The sequence below is a fragment of the Artibeus jamaicensis genome, unplaced genomic scaffold (assembly GCF_021234435.1).
Source record: "Artibeus jamaicensis isolate MK-2021 breed Jamaican fruit bat unplaced genomic scaffold, CSHL_Jam_final contig_233, whole genome shotgun sequence".
Lineage (NCBI taxonomy): Eukaryota > Metazoa > Chordata > Mammalia > Chiroptera > Phyllostomidae > Artibeus > Artibeus jamaicensis.
In genome coordinates, this window is record NW_026521486.1 from 50002164 (window position 1) to 50008166 (window position 6003).

Here is a 6003-nt window from a genome sequence, read left to right on the forward strand (position 1 = left end):
AGCACCGCGAGGAGGGGAAGGGGGGCGCAGCGCCCGGTGACTCCGCACCGCCGCGCCCCGTGCGGGGAGTTCCCCGCAGCTCGCTCGCCCCCGGGACCCCTCGCAGTGGGCCCCGCCCGAGGCCCGGCGCCGCCCTCCGGGTCCGGCCCGCGGAGCTCAGGGTCCATCCGCTGGTTGTTTCCACCTGGGGGCGGGGAGGCGCCCTGATGTCAGATTTACGAGCACCGAGGAGTTAGGAGTAGAATATTTAGGTTTTAGTTGCAACTCCCTCACTAGAAGTCCGGGCAAGTCATTCAACTCCTTCATTACTTAAAAAGGAGGGTCCCCGACTGGTTTGGGCGTCCTCTTGACGCTCCTCTCCCTCTTTTTCTCCCTCCCTCCGCCTCTCTCTAAAAATCAGTAAGTAAAATCTTTAAGAAGAATAAAATGAGAGTGGTATCTGTAATCACCACTTCTAATGGTTGAAACTTAAAAAAAAAAAAAAAAAAAAAAGAAAAAAGAAAGAAAAAGAGAGGGGAAGGCCCTGGCTGGTGCGGTTCAGTGGATTGTGCCGGCCTGCGAACCAAACGATCGCTGGTCGGATTCCCAATCGCCCTGGCCAGGGACGCTTGAGAGTCAACCATCCATTGATGTTTCTCTCCCTCTCTTCCCCCATGAAGAAAGAAAGGGGGAGAGAAACATTCATGTCTGAGAGAAAACGTTGATCGGTTGCCTCTCCCATGCGCCCCACGGGGGACCCCGCCGGCACCCTACCCAGGCATGTGCTGGCACAGAACTGGCATCAAACCCTTGACCCTTTGCTTTGCAGTACAGCTTTCAACCACCCCGGTCGGGGTGGGGCTGAAGCTCCTTAGATTAATCATGAGCCTGTATGTGAGCTCTATACAATTGTTTCCTTGCTTGTACAATAACTGGAATCACTTTAATAGCCCCGTGAAACGTACGTGTGGTAGCATTACAGCTCTTGGGGGTTTTGTTTGGTCTGTGGTCCTTCCCCTCACACTGTAAATTCCTTGACAGCACAGGTTGTGACTTAGTTTTGTAAGTCATGTGTTTCCTACCACTCTTTATGTGACGTGGTGTAGGACTGTCACCACGAAGACAGAACCTCGGGCTCCGTGGCTTGGTTTGGTGCTGTACGCAGATCCGGTGCTGTGGGTAACGTGTATATTGGGGGTCCTGTGAAGAAAGAGATGGATATGTCTAAGGGGTTCCAGTGGACGTACATGGAAACGTTAATTGTGGTTTTCTTTTGGAAAATGAAACCTTTAATTTATAGTGTTTATATTTCTGTTACTCGAATGTTACTTTTTAATTTTTTGTTGGGGTATGACATGCACACAGTAAAGTGCACAAATCTTAAATGTACACCTTGATGACTCTATACATGGTGTATGCAATCACCACCCACAATAAGATACAAAGCATGTCCGACACCCGGGAAAGCTCCCTTGTGCTCCTTTAGACCCGATAAACTCCCAGTGACCACTGTTCCAATTTTGATCACCACTGATTGGTTTGCTGGTTCTTGAACTTCATATAAATGGAGTCAGACAGTGCATTCTCTTTTGTGTCTGGTTTCTGTCATTCAACAGATGTTTCTCATTTATCCATGTTGTCGAGTCTAGCAGTATTGTTATTGTTATATATATTTCATTGCATAATTATGCTACAGTTTATTCATTCTATTGTTGGGCACTGGATTGTTCCTGTTTTTGTCTTTTTATTAATAAAACTGCTATGAACATTCCTTTACAAGTCTTTTGGTGAATATATGGACTTATTTCTACTGGGTAAATACTGAGGAGTGGAATTGCTAGATTTGGGGTATGTGTTTAACTTTTGTAGCTGCTGCTAAATAGTTTTCCAAAATGTTTGAACCAATTTATGTCTTTACTAGTAACGTATGAGAGTTCTAGTTGTTCTGTATCTTCACCAATACTTGCAGTGCATCCTTTTTTTTTTTTTTTTGGTGCAAGTTTGCAATATAATCTTTTCGGAATAGTGTATATTTTATAATCAGAAAAAACTCAACAATATAAATATTTCCAAGAGTGGATAGGGAGATGTCACTCACTAGAGGCTTCCTTCTGCTTCTCATGCCAAATAAAACTCTTCAGCAGAATCCTCAACCCAGTGCTTTTTTTCCCCTTCACTCCCACTTCCCACGCCTTCTGAGCCTACATTTATCTAAAAAAATACTTATTTTTTATCCACCATTGGCCAGATACCTGGGCTGGCTGCTAAGTGTTCAGTGGAATTTATAGTTTGCTGGGAAAACATTAAACAAAAAATAAACACATGAATTTATCATTATACATGATAATTAAGAACATAAGAAGGTGAGTTAACACCCGGGGACAGGGATGACACTTCTAAAGAAGTCATACGTAAGGTGTATAGGGCAACGTTTGGAAGACAGAATAAGCAGGAAGCAGAAGGAACAGCAGAAGAGGCGATGAGGCAGGCAAGAGGTTGGGGTTCGAGAACCAGAGGCTGGCAGGATGCGGCTGGAACACAGAAAGTGACAGCACAGAATGAGGATGAAAAGATAGCACCGGATCCGGAAGGCCTGGCTAGATACACCCCCTAATCTTTCTATTTAATTGGGTCCCTTCGTTTTTTTACAAAGTCTATCAAGATTTATCTCCTCCAAGAAGCCTTCTTGAATAATACATTATTCTAATTAATATTATTATTTTAATTATATCATTGTTCCAATAACTTCATTGTATAATTTGTCATTCATAGGCCGTTCATTCTATTTCCTGAGAATACTGTTTTACCCCCCGGATGTGGGACAGAGCCTCCTGCTTCCTCTTTTGCTTGCTCTCCAAGCACCCAACTTATCAGGGATGCTTTATTCATAATAAGAGTCCCCCTTGGCACACACTTTATTCCTAGAAAACTCTAGTAACGTAAGCAGATAATCCGTGGGGTCCTTACTTCCTTGGCTGGAGAACTGATCCCATTCCAAGTCTTCAAAAGTCGTGGAGCAACCAAATTTCCCCAGGTTCGTGCATGTTTTCCCAAACACCTTCCTTACCTCCATAGTCAGTCTTGCCCCTCCCCCTCTCAGTGGCCAGACTAAAGGCATCACGGCTGTTGCTAAGGGACTGAGGCTGGGGCAGCTGGGAGTGAGCTGAAGGATGATTCAGCAGGGAGTCAGGTTGGTCAGCACGGAAAGAACCTCTCAGCTGTGAGAGCAACTCATTTCCCAGTGCTCCTCCAGCCGGTTGTTTTTTTAACCCCCCTGTGTGTGTGTTACTTGCGAGTTATCTCTGAAAGCATTTAGGATTAAAAATCAAAGTAAAAAAATCCCTGGAGACTTAAATGTTATAGTGTTATGGATTGTTGTGATTGGTCAATTTTCTTAAAACAAGGAAGCTCTAGTCCATCTCAACTGGTTGCATCAAAGTCCTTGTGAGGAGAATGGGCTGTGAAGGGGAAGGTCCCAGGTGCTGTTAACAACCCAGGAATATTCTAAGACCAGAAGCCAGGTTTTTGAGAACTTGGATGTGACAATGAGTGTGGCTGTGCATGCCCCATTTTTTACAGACCTCCCACCCTGAAATGCACATACAGTATTTTATTGTATTTACTTTAATTTTAGCAATGATGTAACACTCTGTTTCTGGGCCATTGTCACTCTGACAGATCACCCTACCAGCTCAAAGGGTAAATATGGTTTTTCCCCCCATAATTTTTGTACAGTAACAAGGTGAGGAACGTTTCAGCTCATAAATTATTTACCAAACCTCACAGGCATAATAGGCTGTGTGCATATTCATCAGGCTATCATCCATTATTCATAAGAAGTTCACTTAGACTATTAGAAGAAAATGAGGTTGTTGATTGAAATGCTGAAGAAATGTGGGCTTTTGTCCTCCCCCCCGCCTTTCTCCCATCTGAGTTGGTCTGGAAGTTTCCATCAAAAAATGATACCGTAGGGAAAAAAATTTATTCCTGACATGCAGATGTGTTGATAAGAAGGAAGGAGAGCTTGAAATAGGAAATAAACTGGCAGAATCAACCACCATCCATCTAACTTGGCTTAAGGCCATTGACTCCTGCTTCCACAAATATTGTGGCCAGGAAGTGGCCAGAGGGGGTTCCCTTGGTTGCAACAAAGGACAGCTTTGGCAAATATGATAGAGTTAATACTTACATTAATTAAGATGCGGGTTGCAACCCTGACTGATGTGGCTCAGTGGGCTGGGCCATCATACAGCAAAGCAAAAGGTCATTGGTTGGGTTCTAGGTCAGGGCACATGTCTGGGTTGCTGGCCAGGTCCCTGGTTAGGGGTGTGTTGGAGGCAACCTATCGATGTTTCTCTTCCTCTTTCTTCTTCCCTTCCCCTCTCTAAAAACAAATAAATAAAATCTTTTTTAAAAAAGGTACAGTTTGCATTCTACAGCCAGAAAAGTATTTACATTTATCTCCTTATTTGACCTTCACAAGTCTGAGAGGTAGGAATAGTTTTCAAGATGAGAAAACTGAGGCTCAGAGAGGCTGACTGACTTGTCTAAGGCTGAACAGCTCGTGAGAAACAGACCAGGATTAGAGCCTAAATTTTCTTCCACATTCCATGTTCTTTATATTCTGGATGATAATAAAACCCACCATGCCCAAGGTAGAAGCATTTTAGAATGTTTTCCATTAACCACTGATTTTATTGGTTTCCCTTTTTTATACCTTTATTATTCCCATGAGCTACAGAGGCAATATAGACTTGATAGCATCAAATAATACAAAGTTCTATAGGATAGAGAATAACAAGTGTCCCTGGTGCACAGACAGGCTGTTAAGGGCCTCATCTGCCAGCCTCCATCACCACAGGAAGCAGTGGGAGACATCATAACCAGTCAGACCCAGAGACCTGGGCTCAGATCTGGTCACGGTCACGCACCAGCTGTGTGACCTTGAGCAACATAGCCCCTTTAAAGCACATTTATAACCTGGAGACAACACGCCTCGGGGGTTTGGTGCTAAGTGAGATACTGTATATGAGACCCAAGGGTCAGCATTTTCCTCACCTCCCTCCAGTTTGTAGATTCGGGGTAGAGGAATGGCTAACGAGGTTCTTCTCATGCCCACACCCAAGTCCTCCGCTTGACCATCAGTGTCATCCGATCCTGGGCCACTCACTTGGCTGCTGGCCACAGCCGAGAGCTCCCGGTGTGGGTCCCCTGAATAAAACACACTGTATGCACAGTGGGACACAGCTGTGAACTCTCCCTGACGTGTGACCACACAAGGTTATAACTGACTGAAGTGTGGGGGGAAACTAAAAAGAGGTTCAGTGAATAAAGGAAAACATTAAAACTTTGTATTTTGCCCTGGTCATTTAGCTAAGTTGTTTGGAGCATCGTCCTGGACACCAAAAGGTTGCAGGTTTGATCTCCAGTCAAGGCACATACCTGGGTTGGGAATCCATCACGTATAGTAGACAACTGATCCACGTTTCTCTTTCACATGAATGTCTCTCTCTCTCTCTGTCCCTTCCTCTGTATTTAAAATCAATAAAAACATATCCTCAAGTGAGGATTAAAAAAAAACCTTTGATTTTTAACTTTCTCTATAATCCAAGTGTAAAACAACTAAGAAATTCAACCTTTATTAAGAGGTCAGGTCCTTTCATGGATGAACACCAGCCGCTAACCTGGCTCCCAGCCCTCAGATCTGCTTCCCTCCCTGGGAACCCCTCCTTCAAACCTCCGCCCCTTTCTCGGAAGCCCCAGGTCCTTCCTCCCTCTGGTTCCTCAGCTATCCTCAGAAGTACATGTTACCAGATCTGACATATTCAGCCTGGAAGACTGTTGGGAAAAGGCACCCAGCTGCCTGTGTTCCAGTAAGCTTTGGCACACAGCCATCCAGCAGACTGTCTGGGGGAGGCTGACAGGCCAAGTCCTGACCCCTTCCGGTCTCTGAGATGCAAGTGAGGCTGTTCTTCAGAGCGCCCTTTGGAAAAAGTAAGTGACCTTTGGAACACACACACACAC

The 6003-nt window shown here is 44.7% G+C and overlaps 1 long non-coding RNA gene across 1 annotated transcript; it reads right to left on the reverse strand.

Moving 5' to 3' along the window:
• Positions 1-758: 758 nt before the first annotated feature.
• On the reverse strand, positions 759-5502 carry LOC128626842 (uncharacterized). The gene is made up of 3 exons (XR_008390939.1): positions 5422-5502; positions 4169-4363; positions 759-1179 (listed from the first exon to the last, which is right to left on the reverse strand). It is a non-coding gene; the product is annotated as an uncharacterized LOC128626842 (long non-coding RNA).
• Between the last annotated feature and the right edge of the window lie 501 nt (positions 5503-6003).